This window comes from Dendrobates tinctorius, unplaced genomic scaffold (genome assembly GCF_039654945.1).
Source record: "Dendrobates tinctorius isolate UK_male_01 unplaced genomic scaffold, ASM3965494v1 ptg000143l, whole genome shotgun sequence".
In the NCBI taxonomy this organism is placed as follows: domain Eukaryota; kingdom Metazoa; phylum Chordata; class Amphibia; order Anura; family Dendrobatidae; genus Dendrobates; species Dendrobates tinctorius.
This window is the reverse complement of record NW_027361810.1, coordinates 7749835-7773911: the sequence shown is the minus strand read 5'-3', so window position 1 is coordinate 7773911 and position 24077 is coordinate 7749835. Positions and strand designations below refer to the sequence as shown.

Sequence of the window (24077 nt, the reverse complement as noted above, 5' to 3'; positions counted from 1 at the left end):
TTTGTGGGCTTTCATTTTTGTTTATTGTGTTTTGCTGGTAACAACTAAACCAAAAATGCCAACTCTGCCTCAAAGGGCAAAGTCATTTCAGGATAAATCAATAGTATAAACAAATAGAAGAAACTTTATAATATATTTCATTAGAGAAATCTTTCCCCTCTTATGAGCCCCTTCTCTTACCGCTGTCTCCTGCACTCATGATTTATTTACACTGAAAACTGAAAATCTTTCTAAGGCCTCGTTAACACGTCCTGGTGATTCCTGGTGAGGAAAAACCAATACTGGTGAGATCCGTAGTCCGTGTCTGTATGTACGTATGTGACATCAATGTGACATGTACCAGCGCCTGGGAAAAAAGCAGTACAGTTCGCGCTGATCCCATTGCCACTTGGTCTCCCTGAGATTTGCGACCAGGCAAATATGATGAGAGTTGTATTCAGCACCCACTGTGTCCATCCTGTGGAAAATAAAGAATTAAATTAAAGAAAGGAGTGGGCTCCCGCACAATTTTCATAACCAGCAAAGGGAAAGTCGACAGCTGGGGGCTGATGTTAATAATCTGGGACAAGGGACAATATCCCAAAAGGTTCCCAGGCTATTAATAACAGTTCACAGCTGTCTGTTTAGCCTTTCCTGGTGAATTTATTGGGGACCCCAGAGAAAAATGAAGTAGCGTCCCCCTATAAATTCAAACCAGCAAAGGCTAAACAGACAGACGGTAGCATCATAATTGGTGGAGGAAGGTTGAACGTGATGGACCGAGGTCTTTTTTCATCCTATGTAACTATCATAGCAGCTAATCTGCACCCATTAGCTAAGAAACAACTAAAAATTAGAGAATAAAGTGAATAACTAGCAAAAGTAATATAATTACCAGAAATATTATCAGAATAAACTAACTATTTATGGTCATTATAGCTATTGTTCAGAAAAACAACCAGTGTTTTTACAGCAGAGCTGTATCAGTGTGCAAGCAACAGAGCTGTGTGTAGTAGAGCTGTGTGTGCAGTCTGCAACTGCACCTAGAATTACAGAGATCACTTCATGCAGGCCGTAGTCATCATAAGTACTGTGAGAACTCAGCAGAGAGGAGATTATCTATCTATCTATCTATCTATCTATCTATCTATCTATCTATCTATCTATCTATCTTCTCAGGGATGTTATTCTGTGTAACGCCATATCAGCATGGGTTTATGAGGAATCGCTCCTGTCACACCAATCTAATCAGCTTTTATGAAGAGGTAAGCTATAGACTGGACCAAGGTGAGTCTTTGGACGCGGTATAACTTGATTTTTCCAAAGTGTTTGATACCGTGCCACACAAGAGGTTGGTACACAGAATGAGAATGCTGGGTCTGGGGGAAAATCTAAAAATATTAATAATCTTTATTTATATAGCGCCAACATATTCTGCAGCGCTTTACAGTTTAACAGTTCCAAACATGTCATAAGTAACAACGTTAACAATACAACAATTAAAGCAAAATAAGCCGCCCCTGCTGGTGAGAGCTTACAATCTACAATGAGGTGAGGGAGATACAGAGTACAGGTGTGTATATACAATGGTGTATTTACAATGAAGGTCCAGCCATCTTGAGGGAGTGAGGGATGGATGGAGATAGTGAATGGGCTACACACACACACTTACACATAGAATGACGTTGATTAGTGAATGTGATAGGCCGCTCTGAACAGATGTGTTTTGAGGGAGCGCCTGAAACTGTGCAAATTGTGGTTAGTCCTAAATTCTTGGGGTAGAGCATTCCAGAGTATTGGCGCAGCGTGGGAGAAGTCTTGGAGTCGGGAGTGGGAGGTACGGATTAGGGCAGAGGTTAGTCGAGAGTCGTTTGCAGAGCACAGCGGTTGGTTAGGCCGATAGACAGAAATGAGGGAGGAGATGTAGGGGGGTGCTGCATGTGGAGAGCTTTGTGGGTGAGAACAAGTACTTTGAATTGGACCCTATAATGAATGGGCAGCCAGTGTAAGGACTGGCGAAGAGTGGACATGTCCGAGTACCGATTATCCAGATAGATGACCCTGGCTGCTGCATTAAGGATGGACTGGAGAGGGGATAGTCGAGTAACGGCGAGGCCAATTAATAGAGCGTTGCAGTAGTCTAGGCGGGAGTGGATCAAGGTGACAGTGAGGGTTTTTGTTGTTTCCATGGTGAGAAAAGGGCGGATTCTAGAGATGTTCTTTAGGTGTAAGCGGCAAGAGCGGGCAAGAGATTGTATATGGGATGTGAAGGAGAGATTGGTGTCAAACATAACAACCAGACAGCGCGCCTGCTGCCGGGGTGTTATTGTGGTACCACCCACGGAGAAGGAAATGTCAGATTTAGGGAGGTTAGTAGACGGCGGGAGCAGAAGTTCAGTTTTGGAGAGGTTGAGTTTCAGATAGAGAGCGGACATGATGTTGGAGACTGCAGACAGAAGTCAGTGGCGTTCTGTAGTACAGCGGGGGTAAGGTCGGGGGAAGACGTGTATAGTTGTGTGTCATCAGCATAAAGATGGTACTGAAAGCCAAATCTGCTGATGGTCTGTCCAATTGGGGCCGTATAGAGAGAGAAGAGAAGGGGGCCAAGGACTGAGCCCTGAGGTACCCCAACAGCAAGAGGAAGAGGAGATGACATGGAGCCAGAGAACAAAACACTGAAGGAGCGGTCAGAAAGATAGGAAGAGAACCAGGAGAGAGCGGTGTCCTTAATGCCTAGTGACTGGAGCCTAGAGAGTAGGAGATGGTGGTCAACAGTGTCGAAAGCAGCAGAAAGGTCAAGAAGAATGAGCAGAGAGTGGTCACCGTTACATTTTGCTGTCAGAAGGTCACTGGTCACTTTGATGAGTGCAGTTTCAGTCGAATGTAGGGGGCGGAAGCCGGACGGTGACGGGTCTAGGAGGGAGTGAGTAGAGAGGTAACGGGTAAGGCGGGAGTAGACTAGGTGCTCCAAAAGTTTAGAGATGAAGGGGAGATTGGAGACTGGTCTGTAGTTGTTTCTGTAGGATGGGTTGAGAGCGGGTTTCTGTGTAAATGTGTGTAAATGGGTAAGTAACTGGCTGAGTGACAGAAAGCAGAGGGGGGTTATAAATGGTATATTCTCTAACAGGGTCGCTGTGACCAGTGGGGACCGCAGGGGTCGGTGTTGGGACCTGTTCTCTTCAACATATTTATTAATGATCTGAAGCTGAAAAGAGGAGGAAGAAGCCGATCATATAGTCCAAAGATAAATAGTTTATTTATTGAATACAGGTAAAAATAACTGGACAATAAGCAATGAAGGATTAAAATTAGACAAATGCTAAAAGAGACGCACAACACAGGGATATACAAAAAAGGTCCGCTCAGATGTCAAAATTATAAGAAAAAATACTAAAGATAATATACACACAAATGCACAAAAATAGATATAGATGAACCAGTAGCAAATTGAGTAAAGTGCTAAGGCTAGTTTCACAAATGCGGATGGAGGAGCTGCGGACTTCCTCCGTGAAGCTCCGCCCCCTGCCGTACCTCCTCCAGTCAGCTCCGCCTATGGCCGCATACTTCTGCATGCGGCCTGTGTACCTATCTTTAGCATTGGGTACGCAGGTCGTGCAGCTGTATGCGGAAGTATGCGTTTTGACGATGCAGCGAACAAAACAAATTCCAACATGCTGCGTTCGGCGCAGGTCGCCGCACGATCAAAACGACGCTTGCGGAGGCATCCGCATACAGCGGCACGACCTGCGTACCCAAAGCTAAAGATAGGGTACGAAGGCCGCATGCAGAAGTATGAGGCCGTAAGCGGAGCTGACTGGAGGAGGCGTGGCAGGGGGCGGAGCTTCACGGAGGAAGTCCACAGCCCTCCACAGCTCCTCCGTCCGCAAATGTGAAACCAGCCTAAGTGCAATGTAGCAAAGGATCAACAATGAAAACAGTGTTGTATATGAAGAAAAAAAAATAAAAAAATCCAAATACCAAGTGGTGCCAAAAAATGATAATGCTATGTAATAAATAATGTTGCTATAACATTGGAAACTGTGTATGACATAAGGGGATTAAAGCGACATGATAGCAGCACTAGGTGGAAGTGTATAATAACGTGCTATGAAAACATAAAAGAATTTGCAAAACAGTAAGACCCCTGACGAAGGCAGCGTGCCGAAACGTGCGTTGGGGTGGACGCCATCCAGGAGCTAACGTGCCACACTACCCTGCAAGTGATTGCCTACCTTGGTCTTACTATTTTGCACATTCTAACTATGTTACTATCTAGGAATCCAAGAAGCAGGAACAGCACACCAGTTTTTCAGAGTGAACAAGAGCTGTTTATTTAGGAAATAAGTGCGATGATTCGGTTCAAAAAGCGAACCTTTTCCAAGCAGTGAACATGTGTCAGATGCCAAGTATTTATAGGTTGCACAAAATTTACAATTGTTAACAAAATAAAAGTGAATAAAACAGAACCCCCTAACATAGAGAGTATTGTGGTGTAGTGACCACTGTGTCTGCTAGGGGGCACTGTGTGGATGTCCCAAGAGAGAGGATAAGTGGCAGAATTCTGAAAGACCGTTATGTATCTCAAGGTGGGTGGCCTTGAGATGGAGACTGATGTGTGTTGATCAGCAGTGATATTGCTGAAGTGCTGTGTCAATGTGTCAGGGAGAAGCCTCCAGGTAACTGGGGAGACGGGCGGGCCCAGTTATAAAACAATCATAGTCCCTTCGGTTTATTCAGCATCATAAACCATCACAGCAACAGAAAACAGCATATAATCAGCATAGCGTCCATTACAGAGTTTCCTGTTGTGAGTTCATTCTCTGGTTCACCAGTTGTGAGTTCTCCTTCCAGACTCCCTCTGGTGGTAACAGGAGGTAGTGAGGCTGATTTGATCGGTGGAGATCTACCACCTGAGAATGAGGATGACGATTGGACCTCAGGAGTCTCAGATTGGATTTAAGACAGCCTACGCCCTATTCAGTTGCTGGTGATTCCTTCTGGCTTGTCAGCTCTTGGTTTTCAGCTCTGTTCCAGTCATCTAAAGCTAAGTTTTTCTGCTAATGTTCACACTTGATTTTGTTGTTCTATTCAGTTGTTTGTGTGGTCTGCCAGCCCCGGCTGGGGGCTGTGCTGAATTTCCACTCTTATTTATCAGTATTTTGCCAATTTTCTTTTTGTCCCTTACTAGTTTGGCCTCTTTTTGCTCTGTCTCAGAATATTTCAGAGTGCTGATATAGTGGGAGAAGTCTAGTGACTTCAGGGTTAATTTTGCTATCAGAAGTGTTGGACATTATTTTTGTAGGTTTTTTTGCAGGTTGCAGACAGTGTCTTTCCTTTCCTTTCTAGTTAGTTTGTGCCCCATCGTTTGCTCAGCCTATCTAGCTGCCTGTGTTTGTGCTTTCATCTTGTTTCACCGTCAATACATGTGTGGGGGCTGTCTATTCCTTTGGGGTCTGCTTTGGGGCAGTTAGTTTTCCCCTTTACATGCTTCAGGCTTATTTAGTCCTCCGGCTGTGATGAAGCGTCTAGGAACATCGTAGGTACGCTCCACGGCTGCTGCTAGTTGTGTGGTAGGATCAGGGATCTGCAATCTGCTTAGTTACCAACCTCTCTGGTTTTCTGTGACTGTTTCTCCTTGGTGACCCATTCATAACAGTTTCCCTCTGTTATCCTGTAGTCATATAAGTTATACACTGTTCAATGTGCAGGCTTCCGAGCACCAAGTTATCTCACCCTGTCAGGGTTTCATCATGCTGCTTCACCATGCTGCACACATTCATTCCCTCCAGTGAACTATCAGGCACACGTCGCCATTACTAGCAGCCACTTCACAGGCTGTTAGCCAGGAAGCCCCATCTCAGCGGGACCTTCCACACTGGACCAACCGCTACCTCACAATTGGTGGAGGTATGCAGGCATTATTGTAGCCTTGTTGCTAGGAGCAACGGAAGAGGACTGGAAAGTTTTGGTTGCTAAGGGCAACGGTTTCCAAAAAGCGCATGTTGCAGTGCTGGCAATGCTGAGCCAGGAGGGCTGACGGTTGTGAAAGCCATATGATATACTGACAGCAGGTCAGGAGAAAGAGACTGGTGATTGCTAGGGTGCCTCTGCAGAGAAGAGGAACCCGAGGACCTGTGTGGCCGACACAGGTAACGGACAGGTGTTCGTGTTGTACTGACCTGGTCAGTGAGAAAGGTCCTGGAGGGTCAGTGTTGGGATGTTCTGGGAGAAGAATTGGATCCCTGGAGCTCGTGGTATGACCTTGGACCTGGTGAGGTGTGAGTGTTGGCCAGTCTCAGGCGGAGACGGATGTCCTGAAGAGCACCCGCTGAGCCCTGGACCTGGTGAGGCCAGTGTGTTGGGAAACCCTGGGAGGAGGGTGAAGAGCGCCCGATGTGCCCTGTGTGTTGGATGGTCTCAGGAGGAGATGGAACGTCATGAATAGCACACAGACACGACACATGAGTTTTGTGTGTTTTTTTTTTCTTCTTTTCTTGACTCAGCCTGCGGTGGCTCAGTGGGAGTCAAGAAGGTGACAAGTGGCTTGCTGTAACTTGGTGGCGTTACGAAGGGGACAAGTGGCTTCCGGTAACTCGGTGGGGTTCCGAAGGGGACAAGCGGCTTCCTGTAACTTGCGGGGGTACGAAGAGGACACCAGCAGCGGTGTGTGAACAGCAGCCGGTGGTGTCAGTGATCAGTGACAGCAGGAGCTGTGGTGGTGCCAGCAAGCACTTGTGTGGTATCGTAAGAGACACAAACTGTGTGGTGTGAACTGTGCTCTGAGAAGACCGGTATAACGGACATGGGGAGATCCCGAAAGGGGGTGGAGTCCCAGAAGTGGGCAGTGACCCAAATTGGGGTTGTAGCCCAAAAGGGGGTGGAGTCCCAAATTGGGGTGGTAACCCAAAAAGAGGTGGAGTCCCAGAGGGGGCGGTGACCCAAATTGGGGTGGTAACCCAAAAAGGGGTGGAGTCCCAGGAGGGGGCGGCGACCCAAAGTGGGGTGGTGGGCCAGAAAGGGGCTGAGTTTGAAGAAATTATAGCACTGGGTACCTCAGTGGGTATGTCTGGGGAACTGCAGTGTGTGTGTATGACTTGGTCAGAATGTAGGATATCCTTTCCAGATAGTAACGATGGGCCGCAGGTGTGTACTGTGATGATGCGCCGGAAAAGAGTCTCTGGTCGGCTGGACTCAAAGAGTCAGGTGACTCTGACAGGAACTTCGCTCACTTTCTGGCTGACCGAGAAAATGGTCCAGGTTCGCTGTAAACATGGGGTCATGGTGATCTATGCGGTAGACAGAGTAATGTTTGACCCGTCCCATAGCGTTGAGTGCCAAGTGGGCGGTATACCACCAGACTTAGTCTATGCCTTGGAGAGGGGCCGGGACTTTGTTTTGTTTAATGATGTATGGTCGGACAATGGAGACGTTTAAACTCTGGGGCCAGCAGATATTGAGACGGTGACGGCTCCTGACATGGATAGGTCAGAGGTAGAACTGACCGGAAGAAAAGGTACATCTGCCCAACGTATGGACCTGACGTCTCGTGACATGACGGATGGTGGGCTGGGAGATGAGACGACTGGACTAGACACACAGTCAGAGGGTGACTGGAGGGTTCACTCGACTGATAGGGCTGACCCAGTGGTATCCATTGAAGATATAATTAGAGAAGTGGTGGAGCGACACGTGATGGCCAAAAAAGAACAAGACCATGAGATACAGTTGATAAAAGAGACAGTGGAAGAACATCTCGAACGAGAAAGGGTCCTGAGACAAATGGCCGAGCACAGGGTGGAGGGGCTCGAGAAAGAAGTCTTGGAGCTCAGAGGTCACCTGTCAACGTGGCAAAACGTGAACAAGACCCTTAGGGAAGAGATGGAAGAACTCAGAGGAGTAGTAAAAGGTCTTCGGCAGGAGAGGAAGTTGGACGAAGACTTACCGCGGGTGAGCGCGAGTGATAACAAGACGGAACTGCCATTATCCATCTTGGCAAAGGGTCGTGAAGAAATAAAATCTTGTGAAGTTGGTGAGCAACGAACGGAAGAAGACAGTCACCCAGTCGGGTCAACTGTAGCGAGGGAAGTGTCCGTGGTATAGCCAGAGTCTTCTGTCCAGAAAGAGAGCAAGACCACGACCTTCAAATCTGCCTGTGCGGAGGAAGGTGTACATGAGGCTTTCAAAGAGGCGGTCAAGGCGTGTAAGGTGCACTGGGTACCTGAGACTCAGCAGTTGGTGATATCAGCCAGAGAAGATACTGCAAACCGGGTAGCTGTCCTGAAAGAGATGCATTTACAATGTCTCCACACCAAACAGCTGGTCAGGCGGAGTAATATGAAGGCTGCTCGACGCCAAGAGTTAGCGAAGGAGGCTATGGATCGGCTGGGTTTGCGGAAAGATGTGGTTCCGGTACCCAAAGGGCTGATTGGGAGAATCATTGGAAGATTCGGGAAGGTAATGCAAGACCTTGTAAATATCTCTGGTGTGGTGAGGGTGAGGATCCCTCCTGATGATGAAGACCAGGTATCCAGTGAAGAGGGTAGGATTCCCATCATGGTGGTTGGCTCCGTGAAGAGCCTGAGAGACATTCAGATGCTCGTGGAGTATCGAGTGGGGTACCTGCAAGAGATTGAGCAGTTGAGGCTGGACCGTCGGTGAATCAATAAAGAGGTACGGAATACCAGGTGGCGGCCGCCTTCAACCCAAGATGTAAGGACCCGAACGGTTCCTCCAAGAAGTGACATGGCAGATGGCCGAAGAGTGTCAGCAAGTGGTAGTTCAACTGGCAGGATGACGTTGAGAGACCATAGTTCCTGTGAGACGCTGAATGAGTCAGACTCAGGCCAGGCAGTGGGCATAACTAAGACTTATGACCGTACTGACCGGGGGAGCTGTTCGGGGAATGGAACAAAGGGAGAGGAATGTGGTGACTAAACAGTGTCTGATGACGCAGACAGGCTGTAACTGGAGGGCCAAAGATCAGGGCCGGTATTCTGACCGCTGGGGGCGGGGGAGGCCTAACGTAGAGATGAGGCTGTATGACAGATGGAGACGGCTCTCTTGACCTGTGGGGCAAGGTGTAATGAGTGCCCGGTCTCGAGATCCTGGTGTAATGTTGTGTGTTCAACCCCACAAGTTTGAACAGAGGGGGGATGTATGTGGTGTAGTGACCACTGTGTCCGCTAGGGGGCGCTGTGTGGATGTCCCAAGAGAGAGGATGAGGGGCAGAATCCTGAAGGACTGTTATGTATCTCAAGGTGGGTGGCCTTGAGATGGAGGCTGATGTGTGTGTTGATCAGCAGTGATATTGCTGAAGTGCTGTGTCAATGTGTCAGGGAGAAGTCTCCACGTAACTGGGGAGACGGGCGGATCCAGTTACCTACAAACCCACCCTGGGGGTGTGTTTAAGGACGCTGTTGCATAGTGTCTGTGAATGGTTCAAGGACCTGTTATGAGGTCATAGCCATGTGACCCGGTGGGCATGGCTACGGACCATATATGGTGGCCAGGGTAGGTCACATGTGGTGAATGCTGGTGGGTCGCCCTCGCACACCCAGGGCAGCGGGGTACTCGGTATCGGGCCGGTTTCGAGGCAGGAATGTGTCACAGCAGCGGTGACCCAGTCCATGGCCCTGGGCGCCCAATATCAATGGCGGTGATGTTAATGGTGTTAAAGTTTATATGAATAGTTCGTGACGCCACCCGTGGTGTTTGGCAAGTAAGATGGTAAGCCAACGCTGCATGCAGATCCGCTGGGACTGATGGTGTGGTGCAGCAGAGATGGTATAGCTCCCAGGTGGAGCTGTAGTCCCAGGGCAGTGTAGGTGCAATGGATGAGGAGAGGCGCAGAATGGTATAGATGTTGTTACTCAGGTGTAGTGGTGCTGGAATAACTGGAGGACACCAGAGTATGCGGTTCCAAAGCTTTACTCACTGTTTGCAGTTCACACAACTGCCTGCTTCCGTACCGTGTTCTCCAGGTCAGGGCTCCAGCCAACCTCCAGGCAGGATAGGATTCTCCCTTCCACACTCCGCCAACATGTACCTTCCTGAACGACTCCTCCAATGCGCCTTTAGGGGCGAAGCACTCCAGTACTTAGTTACCCTGGAATGCCTCTCTCTAGGTGTTCCTAGTCTTTACTTGTATGACAGACAGCTGTAGCCTGCTTCGGGGACTCCTCTCTGCGTCCCGGCTCACCATCCAGTTGCTGTCGTGTCCCAAGTCTATGATGGGAGCAAAGCGTTAGCGGCTCACTACTCCTCCGGTGTCTGTTGCCGGACATAAAGATCCAATCAACCTCGGGGACCGGGCCCCGGCCTTTGTGCTCTCTCTCTTTCTCAACCTGCTTCCCACCGTCCTTCTATTCTCCTTCGTTCCGATCTGTTCTCTCTCCCTCTTATGGAAGGTTAGGTTATCAATCTTATCAGTCTCTTTCTCTGGTCTTTCTCGTGCCAGCAGCCCAGATCACTGGGACCTGCTGCAGCACGTCCCTCAGACACCCATCTTCTCTCTCCTCCAACCATCTAACCACTAACTTTCACTCTTCCCACTCTTTTGTATCATCTCTCTCCACCCGCCTCCCCAGCACATCTCGTGTTACGAAGCAGGGTTCCACGAGGGGTGCTCTGCTAAGCCTCAGCATAAAGCTGTTAGGTGGCCCCACTGAACTATCCTGTGTGTGGAATGCAGGTGTGGAACGTGGTCAGGAGTTCCCAGCCTACCTGGATGGTGGGGCACTACACCTTAGGAGAAGGTGCAGTACCTCTGTGGCGACTGAAGCCTCAGGGGCGCCACACTGGGACTTGGTTGGTCCAGTGTGGAAGGTCCCGCTGATATGGCTGTGAGTAATGGCGACGTGTGCCTGTTAGTTCCCTGGAGGGAATGAATGTGTGCAGCATGGTGAAGCAGCATGAGGAAACCCTGACAGGGTGAGATTACTTGGGGCTAGGAAGCCTGCGCATTGAACAGTGCATAACTTATATGACTACAGGATAACAGAGGGAAACTCTGTAATGGACGCAATGCTGATTATATGATGTTTTCTGTTGCTGTGATGGTTTATGATGCTGAATAAACCGAAGGAACTATGATTGTTTTATAAAAAACCCGTGCCGGATCTGGTTTTGTGGCTGCAAGCGAGTGATCCCCTACGTGAATGACAGCGCTACCTCACAGTATATAAAAAGTGCCAAGTGCCATTCAAGTTCATATAGATACAGTAAAGTGCAATATATTCTCATCAGTGTGATGGTTTGCATACAGTACACATTATAATATTAATTAGTGATTAGTGTCCAGATGCATAAGATTATTAAAATAATCAGCCCAATGGCTTACCCCATAAGCATATGAAAAGATGTGCTGGCCGGCATCCTGCGGCATCAAAACGCGCATGACAGGAAGGAAAACAGAAAACAAAAAGCGTTTCATAGCGCATGCGCAGTAAGAATCCAGATTACTTGAACGCCATCTTCATTCAGGGCGAATATGCGTTCAGAGAGAGAAAAGTCGCACCTGCGCAGCAGCAATGCACAAGAACGTGCCGTTTTCACAATGAGCAAAGAAGCATTATACAAACAGATGGGATATGACGAGAAATAGTAACATAATATAACATTCCTTATATGATAAAAAGCATCAAGAAAGATTGTGCTGATATATTATATTAGAACATTAACCCCATGTAAGGTGGATGAACGCAGGTGTAAACAGGTGCACCCAAACAGGCAAGAACACCCCCCATTTGCTGGGGTTGGTAACGCTCCGTGAGAAGATGAGGGAGACACAGAACCTCGTCACAGGTCCGTATCTCGACCCCCAGACTCCAAATGGTATATAAATCTTCTATCCTGACTTGTCTTATTGACATCCTCTCTCTTTTCTCCTTTTTTTACAGACTGGAGTTTTGTCCCATGACTTGCCCCATTAATAACACTGACAAACAGCGGCACTATTGTTCTGGATTTTTCTATGAAGGATTTTACATTTGGGATTATTTTCTGAGAATTGTAAAAATATTCCCCTGTCATGGTTGGCTCTGAATTATTTGGTGTCTAAAGAGGGAAGCATTACACCCATTTGGAGTTTTGGGGTTGAGATACGGACCTCTGACGAGGTTCTGTGTCTCCCTCATCTTCTCATGGCTTGATAAAGGCTCTGCATGAGCCGAAACGTCGCCAACCATGTGGGTCTGAAATAAGCTAATTATGCAAATTGTCTCTTCAGAGAGGAAGAGGACTAGAACTCTAGTGCCACCTATTGGAGGTAGCAATCCTAAAAGTCAATGTTGACCCTTTAACGAGCCTTGTTACATGACTTAAGATAAATTGGATATCGGTCTGAAATAAAAAACATTTTTTCTATTTTCTTACAATGGAGTGCTGCCTTCAATTTTTTCATGTATCTATATATCTATTATCTATCAATCTATTATTTATCTATTATCTATCTTCTATCAATTATCTATTATCTATATATATCTCTCTATTATCTATCAATCTATTATTTATCTATTATCTATCTTCTATCAATTATCTATTATCTATATATCTCTCTATTATCTATCTACATGTTGCATTTCGTTGCAGTTGGCTCAGCGCTGAAATGACGCAATCGGAGGCATCCGCATACACTCGCATGGCCTGTGTACCCAATGTTAAAGATAGGTATGCAGGACACATGCAGACGTAGGCGGAGCTGAATGGAAGAGGTACGGCAGTGGGTGGGGCTTAATGGAGGAACCACGCAGCCCTCCGCAGCTCTGCCCAACGCCAGTGTGAAACCAGCGTAAGTGATTTGTCTTCCAACCATTTCTCATGGCTTAAAAGGAATCTGTCACCAGAAGTTGCAGGCCTATGTAAATGTCCTTGGTCCGGTCTAATGGGCGGTGTTTCTTCTTCTCCACCCCATCCGTGGCCTCAGTCCGCGCTCTTCTCCGGTATTCTTCTCCATCGTTCGCACGTGTGCAAAGCAATCTTGCTTCACGCACGCGCCGTATGCTTTGCCTAACTGCGGGCAAAGCCGAAAATCATTACTGCGCATGCGCCGGTACACTATGTCCCAGAACACAGCAAAATATTTTCCGGACATAGTGCACCGGTGCATGCGCAGTAATGATTTTCGGCTTAGCCCGCAGTTGGGGAAAGCATACTGCGCGTGTGCGAAGCAAGATTGCTTTGCGCACGCGTGAACTATGGAGTTGACCTTCTCTAATACCGGCAAAGATCGCAGACGGGGGCCACGGATGGGGTGGAGAAAGAAGAATTGAAATACTGCCCATCGGACCGGACACAGGCCATTTACATAGGCATCCAACTTCCGGTGACAGATTCCCTTAGTGAAGCAGAGCGACTCCCTTTCTACTTTCGGACAGAATGTAGTGGCATTGCAACTTGTATTTTAAAAACTTAAAAAAAAAAATATTACAACAAGACATTTGTGCATGGGGTGGACGGGGTGACGTCTCCTGTTCTCTGAAATATATTGAGCGGGGTGAAGAGTTTCCGGATAATTCTGATTTACGGTAGATTATGAGCCGTCCTACGTGAATGTCCTGGAATACGTCAGCTGCTAATTCTAATAAATACAGGCTATTGTGTAGTAAGAGAAGCTTTAAGAACATCCAGACTGTTTACACTTTATTCCTGCTCACTTTTCTGTGCTCGTTTCAGGAAATGTTGTAGCTGACACTCTCTAAATCAACACCTTGCTCTCTCCAAGAATCCACTACAAAGTAACCAGATGGACATCACCTTCCGTGGGGAACCGCCTGGACCCCTCACTCCTGGTTTTATGGTTCATTCGGACCTCTCTCATGTGGTTGTGATCCACGTCCTGTAATTCTCTGCACGGCCGAAAAACCATTCATTACAAATAAATAGGATTTCATTACAGGGGATGACGAGGAAAGCAATGCTGTCCATAGATAAATCATGTCATGCCTGCCGTGTGATGTCACTGCTCAGCATGTGCTAGGAACATCAGGGGTGGAGAGATCAGTGATCTCATTATTATCACAGACCGGATTACTATGGCAGATAACAGGTGTGTATAGATCCCACAGGATCCACCATTGTCCAATCACTGGTGGTGTGAAGGAGAGAATGGCTAATGAAATCAATTATTAACCTTACATAAACCAGTTCAGATATGATGCGACAAAATGGCGTCTATATCCGGGAACGTCCTGGAAGGAATCCATGGAATGTGAAAGTGGAGACACTGAAGACCATATATGGAGTGGAGTTGGCATGGATCTATCATAGACTGACACCATAGTTGTTTTCCTGTCTGTTACACGATTCTTTGTTCTACTAATAACATTCAGCTGTGTGCCAGCTTTTGCTGAGAGAGGAGCACATATCTGACTTCTGTGTGTCCGATATATTCTTTCCGCTAAGCATGCACTCGGCTCATATTGAGGTCAGGAACAGGCAATCACTAAAGGTCTCACCTTAAGACATCACCCTCACTGTGTCACCTCAGCTCTTCTGCTCCTGACACAAAGCACACTCACTACTCTCCCCATAGTAGTTAATAGGTGGCTTTCCTGAAAGAGAATTAATTTCCCTTTAAATTCTTGGATATTTCTATCTTCAGAAAATGACCCGTTGCTTATATCAGGTTTATGTGCTGTGACATCATCTATTGTGTTATCTACTGTATATAGAGGTGGTATCAGTCATTATACAGAATGAGGAGGTGAGCTGTGACATCCACTATTGTGTTATCTACTGTATATAGAGGTGTTAACAGTCATTATACAGGAGGAGGGGGTGAGCTGTGACATCAACTATTGTGAACGGTGGATCCTATGTTACCTACTGTATATAAAGGTGTTATCAGTCATTCTACAGAATAAGGAGGTGAGCTGTGACATCCCCTATTGTAAATGGTGGATCCTACAGTATGCTATCTGCTGTATATAGAGGTGTTATCAGTCATTGTACAGGAGGAGGAGGTGAGCTGTGACATCACCTATTGTGACCGGTGGATCCTATGTTATCTGCTGTATATAGAGGTGTTATCAGTCATTCTACCGAATGAGGAGGTGAGCTGTGACACCACCTATTGTAAATGGTGGATCCTGTGCTATCTACTGTATATAGAGGTGTTATCAGTCATTGTACAGGAGGAGGAGGTGAGCTGTGACATCACCATTTGTGAATGGTGGATCCTGTGTTATCAGCTGTATATTGAGGTGCTATCAGTCACTGTACAGGAGGGGGAGGTGAGCGGTGACATCACCTATTGTGAATGATGGATGATCCTGTGATATCTACAGTATATAGAGGAGACTTGTAGTGATACGTCACTGTATAGGAGGAGGAGGTGAGCTGTGACATCACCATTTGTGAATGGTGGATCCTGTGTAATTCTGCCTCTGGTGATATGATGAGCAAAAGGAAAACTGTTCCTGAAAGGACAGGAAGGATGAGTTTAAACGTGATCAATGTTAAACTAGCAGGATTGCTAGAATTTTTAAATAAACATCATGTTTGTAAATATTATGTCTTATTGAGCTGTAGGAGTGAATGTAGTGAGCAATGTATGAACTGTACTGCGGACGTTCTGACTGCAGAAAGATATTTCTATTATCTGCCTCTGGATTTATAGGACTGGCGCTGCCCTTCACTGTGATCCGGAGGAAATGAAGAGTTCTCTCCCCGGCCCTCGCGTGCCCATCACATACTGAGAAGTGACAAGAAGTGTGAGCCTTTGACTTTCAATCCATGTAAGAAACAGATGAAAATGATATGACTTCACCTAGTATAACTATCACACGATGTAAGCCATACATTAAAGCATTGACTCCTATAAGAAGATGCCTGAGGTCCTGCACCCTTCCTTGTGGCCTGTATATAGGACATATATATATATACTCGTGCTGTAGCCTTATGGCTGTAGTTTCTGCTCAGTATCGTGTGTCTATAACGATGGGTTCAGTGCTGTAGCAAGAGGGACGGTAAGAAAACCTCCCGGAGACGCTTCCAGCCCAATGATGGTATTTTCCTTGCGGTTTGCGATCGGGTCGGAGCCGTGGAGCAGGATTATATTGGTTGTGACAGGTCGGTGAAGAGAAGATCAGGGGTTTGGGCGACCAAACAATTACAGCTAATAGAAGCCTGAAACGCTTCGAAAGATGATTCACCCCAACCGAAAAATGCCCAAGCTACCATAGTGGGCTTCCGACACCTGAATTGATCCGATATTGGAACGCCCGGCACAGGGGTTCACAAACTTGTTCTTACCCATGGATTACTTTGGTATCAAAACATAAAATGCAAATACGTCCCACGATAACAGCAGGCAGCTCTTCTGAAATACTCTGTGCTGCTGAGGGACCCAGATACCTCTGGTAATTCACTGGGTTGAAGGTTCTGCTTCAGATCGCATAAATTAGATTTTTTTGTTCCATGAAACTAATTTTTTCTCCCTTTTCTTGCAAAAATCGTATTTGCATCCACAAGATCACCGACTATAAAAATCTCAACAAGGTACAAAACTTGGTAAATGGTTTTCTAGTATTCACCCTCACTTACAGCCTGCTTAACACTCCACAGCTGCATTCATAGTTCTGCTAGTCCTTAACTGCTTTGCTAAGCTCCTATAATGCAGAGGTCGCTATCCAGAATACATTAATGACACCTCATCGTCACAGAGCATACACTCAGGGGCGTACAATCATGGGGCCCCATAGCAGAAATACTAATTCGGCCCCTCCACCCCAAAAAAATATTTGGCGGGGTCACAGAGGAGCATATCTCACAACTTAGAAGCCTTTACAAAGTAATTTTCCTCCTTCTGAAACCCTAGATTCCCCTTTCGTTGCATCCATAAAGTATGTTGTCAACAAAAGTGCCCCCAAACACTATGATACCCCCAGTGTGAATAGCTACACAGTACCCTCCACATGCACAGTATGATAACCCTGTTGTACCCCAACTCGACTCCCACAGCAAAGTATGGTGATCCCATCACAGTATCATCCCCAAACTGTGACCTTCACACAGCCTTCCACAAACCTTCACATTATATAATTGCTTGCATACAGTATAATGGCCTCGGCATAGCCCTCCATAAAGTATAAAGGCTCCCACATAGCCCTCCAAGTATTATAATGCCCCCACACAGACCTTCTTATATTATAATGGCCACCGCATAGCCCTCTGTACAGTATAATAGCCCTCACATTACCCTCCATATAGCATAATGCGCCCCATAATACTTCATATAGTATAATGCACTCTCCATAGTCTTTGATATAGTATAATACACTCCCCATAATCCTCCATGTAATATAATGCACTATCCATAGTCCTCCATGCAGTATAATGCACTCCTCATAGTCCTCCATACAGAATAATGTACTTCCCATAGTCCTCTGTACAGTATAATGCACTTGCCGTAGTCCTCCATACAGTATAATGCACTCCCCATATCTTCCATATAGTATAATGCATCCCCCATAGTCCTCCATATAGTATAATGAACTCCCATAGTCCTCCATAGGAACCCCCATAGCCCTCCACATAGTATAATGAACTCCCATAGTCATCCGTATAGTATAATGCACCCCCATAGTCCTACATATAATATAATTCACTCTCCATAGTCCTCCATATAGTGTAATGCACTCCTCATAGTCCTCTACATAGTACAATGCTTTTGCCATAGTCCTCCATATAATATAATGAACTCCCCATAGTCCTCCATGCATTATAACGCACTCCCCATATTGCGCCATACAGTATTATGGCCACCACAATTAAAAAAAATGCAATATTCACCTCCCTTTTTTGTTCCCCTGCTGCTTTGGTCTCTGCAGCAAGAGTTCTGAAGTGCCGCACATCTCAGCGCAGTGGGCGTCATGCAGTGACGTCATTGCGCCCACTGCAATGAGATGTTAGATAACGAGGAAGAATGATGGCGGAGGAAGCGTAAGCTAATGCTGCCTCTTTCATCATTACTTTCAACTGTATCGGCATCATTGAAGTGCGATGACAGGCATAGGTCCCCTTGGCCCGCTGGCCCCATAACAGTCATGCTGCTTTTGGCTGAACACCACTGTACACAAGGAGGAAACAATTTGGGTTTTATACATAATCTCACTTAGGAATAGTCGTGGATCAGTAATGTAATGTGTGTACACAGTGACTACACCAGCAGAATAGTGAGTGCAGCTCTGGAGTATAATACAGGATGTAACTCAGGATCAGTAATGTAATGTATGTACACAGTGACTGCACCAGCAGAATAGTGAGTGCAGCTCTGGAGTATACTACAGGATGTAACTCAGGATCAGTAATGTATTGTATGTACACAGTGACTGCACCAGCAGAATAGTGAGTGCAGCTCTGGAGTATACTACAGGATGTAACTCAGGATCAGTAATGTAATGTATGTACACAGTGACTGCACCAGCAGAATAGTGAGTGCAGCTCTGGAGTATAATACAGGATGTATCTCAGGATCAGTAATGTATGTACACAGTGACTGCACAAGCAGAATAGTGAGTGCAGCTCTGGAGTATAATACAGGATGTAACTCAGGATCAGTAATGTAATGTATGTACACAGTGACTACACCAGCAGAATAGTGAGTGCAACTCTGGAGTATAATACAGGATGTAACTCAGGATCAGTAATGTAATGTATGTACACAGTGATTACACCAGCAGAATAGTGAGTGCAGCTCTGGAGTATAATACAGGATGTAACTCAGGATCAGTAATGTAATGTATGTACACAGTGACTGCACCAGCAGAATAGTGAGTGCAGCTCTGGAGTATACTACAGGATGTAACTCAGGATCAGTAATGTATTGTATGTACACAGTGACAGCACCAGCAGAATAGTGAGTGCAGCTCTGGAGTATAATACAGGATGTATCTCAGGATCAGTAATGTAATGTATGTACACAGTGACTGCACAAGCAGAATAGTGAGTGCAGCTCTGGGGTATAATGCAGGATGTAACTCAGGATCAGTAATGTAATGTATGTACACAGTGACTACACCAGCAGAATAGTGAGTGCAGCTCTGGGGTATAATACAGGATGTAACTCAGGATCAGTAATGTAATGTATGTACACAGTGACTGCACCAGCAGAATAGTGAGTGCAGCTCTGGAGTATAATACAGGATGTAACTCAAATCAGTAATGTATGCACACAGTGACTGCACCATCAGAATAGTGAGTGCAGCTCTGGAGTATAATACAGGATGCAACTCAGGATCAGTAATGTAATGTATGTACACAGTGACTGCACCAGCAGACTAGAGAGTGCAGCTCTGGGGTATAACACAGGATGTAACTCAGGATCAGTAATGTAATGTATGTACACAGTGACTGCACCAGCAGAATAGTGAGTGCAGCTCTGGAGTATAATACAGGATGTAACTCAGGATCAGTACAGGATCAGTAATGTAATGTATGTACACAGTGACTGCACCAGCAGAATAGTGAGTGCAGCTCTGGAGTATAATACAGGATGCAACTCAGGATCAGTAATGTAATGTATGTACACAGTGACTGCACCAGCAGAATAGTGAGTGCAGCTCTGGAGTATAATACAGGATGCAACTCAGGATCAGTAATGTAATATATGTACATAGTGACTGCACCAGCAGAATAGAGAGTGCAGCTCTGGGGTATAACACAGGATGTAACTCAGGATCAGTAATGTAATGTATGTACACAGTGACTGCACCAGCAGAATAGTGAGTGCAGCTCTGGAGTATAATACAGGATGTAACTCAGGATCAGTAATGTAATGTATGTACACAGTGACTGCACCAGCAGAATAGTGAGTGCAGCTCTGGGGTATAACACAGGATGTAACTCAGGATCAGTAATGTAATGTATGTACACAGTGACTGCACCAGCAGAATAGTGAGTGCAGCTCTGGAGTAAAATACAGGATGCAACGCAGGATCAGTAATGTAATGTATGTACACAGTGACTGCACCAGCAGAATAGTGAGCGCCGCTCTGGGAAAAAATACAGGATGTAACTCAGGATCAGTACAGGACAACTAATGTAACATTTATACACAGTGACTGCACTTAAAATTTGAAGACTACAGCTCTGGAGTATAATGCAAGTGAATATACATCTAAGATTTAGTCTTCTAATTTTTATGTACCTTGATCACTTAATTGCTGTTTTCTGCCTGTTTAGCACTACTTAGTCTTGAGTATCCGATGTACTTTATTTAATGAATTTGACTCTATTGATGTCAGTTTAAATATCAATAAACAAAAAATTATGCAGATTTTACATTTAATATGAAAAATGTAACAACTAAAATATATGTGAACGCCGGCTGCAATATACACAATATACTCTAGAGGGAGCTCTTACCCCGTCATATGAAGTTTCCTTTTCTGCTGTGTCATTACTTTTCTGAGTGCAGCTCTTGCAGGCTCCTGGCGCAGAACTCCACAGACCCTTCACTGGGAGACTCCACCACCTCTCAATGCAATAATTCACATTAAAAATGTAAACCCCTTTTACATGAATCTTCAATTGCATGAATGTCTCATAACGGCACCAGATCTTCATCATTCACTGCTCCCCTCACCGACTTTGAGGTGTTCAGGGTTTCATTACCCTCTCGGTTTTTTCCTATCCCAGTTATTATTATTATTTATTTATATAGCGCCATTGGTTCCATACAAATTACAGATATCACTTACAGTAAACAAACAATCACAGACTGATACAGAGGGGAGAGGACCCTGCCCTTTCGGGCTTACATGCTACAGGATGGTGAGGAAGGAGACAGTAGGTTGAGGGGTTGTAGCAGCTCCAGTGATGGTGAGGCAGTAGCTCCAGTAGTGGTGAGGAGGTAGCGGGGTCATTGCAGGCTGTAGGCTTTCCTGAAGAGGTGGGTTTTCAGGTTCCGTCTGAAGGATCCGATTGTGGTTGATAGTCGGACGTGTTGGGGCAAAGAGTTCCAGAGAATAGGGGATATTCGGGAGAAGTCTTGGAGGTGGTTGGGTGAAGAGCGAATAAGTGTGGAGGAGAGAAGGAGGTCTTGGGAGGATCGAAGATTACATGAGGGAAGGTATCGGGAGATTAGTTCAGAGACATATGGGGGAGACAGGTTATAGATGGCCTTGAAGGTCAGTATTAGTAATTTGAACTGGATACGCTGAGAGAATGGGAGCCAGTGAAGAGATTTGCAGAGGGGAGAAGCAGAGGAGTAGCGAGGAGAGAGATGAATTAGTCAGGCAGCAGAGTTAAGGATGGACTGGAGAGGTGCGAGGGTGTTAGCGGGGAGACCACAGAAAAGGATGTTGCAGTAGTCGAGGCGGGAGATGATGAGGGCATGCACAAGCATTTTAGTAGAGTGAGGGTTGAGGAAAGGATGGATTCTGGAAATATTTTTGAGCTGGAGGCGACAGGAGGTGGAGAGAGCTTGGATGTGTGTTTTGAAGGACAGGGCAGAGTCAAGGGTTACTCCGAGGCAGCGGACTTCTGGTATGGGGGAAAGTGTGATGTTGTTAATTGTGATAGGTCAGGTAAGGAAGATCTGTGAGATGAGGGAAAGATGATCAATTTAGTTTTGTCCACATTGAGTTTTAGGAAGCGAGAGGAGAAGAAGGAGGATATGGCTGATAGACACTCCGGGATTCAGGACAGCAGAGAGGTGACGTCTGGGCCTGCGAGGTAGATCTGAGTGTCGTCAGCATAAAGGTGGTACTGGAATCCGTGGGACTTTATGAGTTGCCCCAGACCAAGTGTATAGATTGAGAAGAGTAGGGGTCCTAGAACAGAGCCTTGGGGGACTCCAACAGAGAGAGGGAGGGATGAGGAGGTAGTGTGGGAGTGGGAGATGCTGAATGTGCAGCCAGGGCTGCCACTAGGAATTTTGGGGCCCCATACTGGCAAAATTTTCAGGGCCCCCTTGAGACTCCACCCCTCAAACTGTCCACAGCCCCACCGCTCTCTCTTAGAAAAATTCCACTTCTCACCAATCACACATTAACAGTTCCCATCTCCAGATCACACACATAGCCAGCAGCTCTTGTTATGACCAAAAGATTTTTTAAATCTGCCACCACAAGGTAGACTCTTTTGGCTGAGCCCTACTCTACTCTAACCTATTAAACATTTGCTAAAATATCCAATACAATTTAGGTATATTTTTTTATTTATTTTTCAATTTTTAAAATGACCAATAATATCACATCCAAAGGGACAAATACCACCACACCATGCCCAGACACCATATTACCACCACATGGTGACCAATAATACCACATACAAGGAACGAATACAGCCATACCTGTTGTGAGTTCATTTTCCCCTATCTTTCTGTCTGTGTTAGTGTTTTCATCTTGCTTCACCGTCATTATATGTTGGGGGCTGCCTTTTGCTTTGGGGTCTGCTCTGGGGCAGTTTAGATTTCCCCTTTCTTTCTTTAGGCCTATTTAATTCTCCGGCTGTGATCGAGGGGTCTAGGGCAACGTAGGAACCCCCCACGGCTACTGCTAGTTGTGTTGATAGGTTCAGGGGTCTGCAATCCGATAGCTGCCAACTTCTCTGGTTTTCTGGACTTAGCTAGCATTTCTGTTTTTGCCTCCTACGGTGACTCAATCATAACACATACCATGTCCAGACCACATATTACCACCAGTGACAGAATAATAGCACATACAAGGGACAAATACCACCACACCATGACCAGACCACATATTACCAGCACATGGTGACTGGATACTACAATACTGATCATTAATAAAAAAACATATTACTATCACCATAAGTGCCATTATACACAGGAGATCTGTACTTAGTATGTACTGTCTGTGTACACGTAATACAGTGATCACCAGTGACATTATACACAGGAACTCTGTATTTAGTGTCAGTGTACAGGTAATACAGTGATCACTGGTGACATTGTACAAAGGCACTCTGTATATAGTGTATAGTGTCATTGTACAGGTAACACAAACTCACCAGTGATGTCTCTAGGTGAAGTCCTTCATCTTTGCTTTTCATCTTTCATCCAGCACAGATCGCCATCACGTCTTCCAGCCAGGGCTCGTCTCTGCAGGAAATAACACAGTTATCTAGAGCTCCACTTGCAGAACACATTACTTAATTTTTTTCCCAACTTCTACACTACACCAGATGAAGAAAAAAAGGCGACATAGTGTCGCTCTGCACAGTAACAGAACCTCCCCTCATTTAAAACAGTATCCTCAAAAAAATAAAATAAATACATCATTGCAGTAATAATATCCCTTAATTAGCCCCTATGGTAATAATATCCCCCATCCTGGCTCCAGCCATATTTTCTCTCATCCTGCCCTCATGAGTATCCATTCTGCCCCCACATGATCTCCAGATCCTGCCCCATCTGTCTACATCGTATCCATCCGGCCCCATGATCCTGCACCATGTGTCTCCCATCCTGCCCCCTGTGTCTCACATTCTGCCCCCTCCTGTGTCTCACTGTCACATTCTGCCCCCTCCTGTGTCTCACTGTCAATTCTGCCCCCTCCTGTGTCTCACTGTCACATTCTGCCCCCGTGCCTCACATTCTGTCCCCTCCTGTTTCACTGTCACATTCTGTCCCGTGTCTCACTGTCACATTCTGCACCCTCCTGTGTCTCACTGTCACATTCTTCCCCTTCTTGTGTCTTACTGTCACATTATGCCCCCATGTCCATTCTGACCCCGTGTCTCACATTCTGCCCCATGGTCATTCTTCCCCCTCATGTGTCTCACTGTCACATTCTGCCCCCTCCTGTGTCTCAATGTCCCATTCTGCCCCCTCCTGTGTCTTACTGTCACATTCTACCCCCATGTCTGCATACTGCCCCCATGTCTTGAATTCTGCCCTAACGTTCTGCATTCTGCCCTCATGTCTCACATTCTGCCCCATGTCCATTCTGCCCCATGTCTTGCATTCTGCCCCCTCATGTGTCTTACCGTCACATTCTACCCCCATGTCTGCATACTGCCCCCATGTCTTGCATTCTGCCCTAACGTTCTGCATTCTGCCCTCATGTCTCACATTCTGCCCCATGTCTCGCATTCTGCCCCCTCCTGTGTCTCACTGTCATATTCTGCCTGCCCCA

General features: G+C 46.1%; 1 long non-coding RNA gene across 1 annotated transcript; it reads right to left on the bottom strand.

Moving 5' to 3' along the window:
• On the bottom strand, nucleotides 1-23566 carry LOC141049181 (uncharacterized). Its single transcript, XR_012220272.1, has 2 exons — nucleotides 22951-23566; nucleotides 1-457 (listed from the first exon to the last, which is right to left on the bottom strand). It is a non-coding gene; the product is annotated as an uncharacterized lncRNA (long non-coding RNA).
• Nucleotides 23567-24077: the final 511 nt, after the last annotated feature.